A 322-nucleotide genomic window follows, 5' to 3' on the forward strand; every position below is an offset into this window, starting at 1 on the left:
CTTTCTTTCTTCTTTCTTTCTTTCTTCTTTCTCTTTCTTTCTTCTTTCTTTCTTTCTTCCTTCCTTCCTTCCTTCCTTCCTTCCTTCCTTCCTCCCTCCCTCCCTCCCTCCCTCCCTCCCTCCCTTCCTTCCTTCCCTTTCTTTCTTCCTTCTTTTCTTTTCTTTTCTTTCTTTCTTTCTTTCTTTCTTTTTCTTTCTTTCTTTCTTTCTTTCTTTCTTTCTTTCTTTCTTTCTTTCTTTCTTTCTCTTTCTTTCTTTCTTTCTTTCTTTCTTTCTTTCTTTCTCTTTCTTTCTTTCTTTCTTTCTTTCTTTCTTTCTTTCT

This window comes from Callorhinus ursinus, unplaced genomic scaffold, assembly GCF_003265705.2.
Source record: "Callorhinus ursinus isolate GAN/ISIS: 27379988/994484 unplaced genomic scaffold, GSC_fseal_2.0 scaffold15, whole genome shotgun sequence".
Lineage (NCBI taxonomy): Eukaryota > Metazoa > Chordata > Mammalia > Carnivora > Otariidae > Callorhinus > Callorhinus ursinus.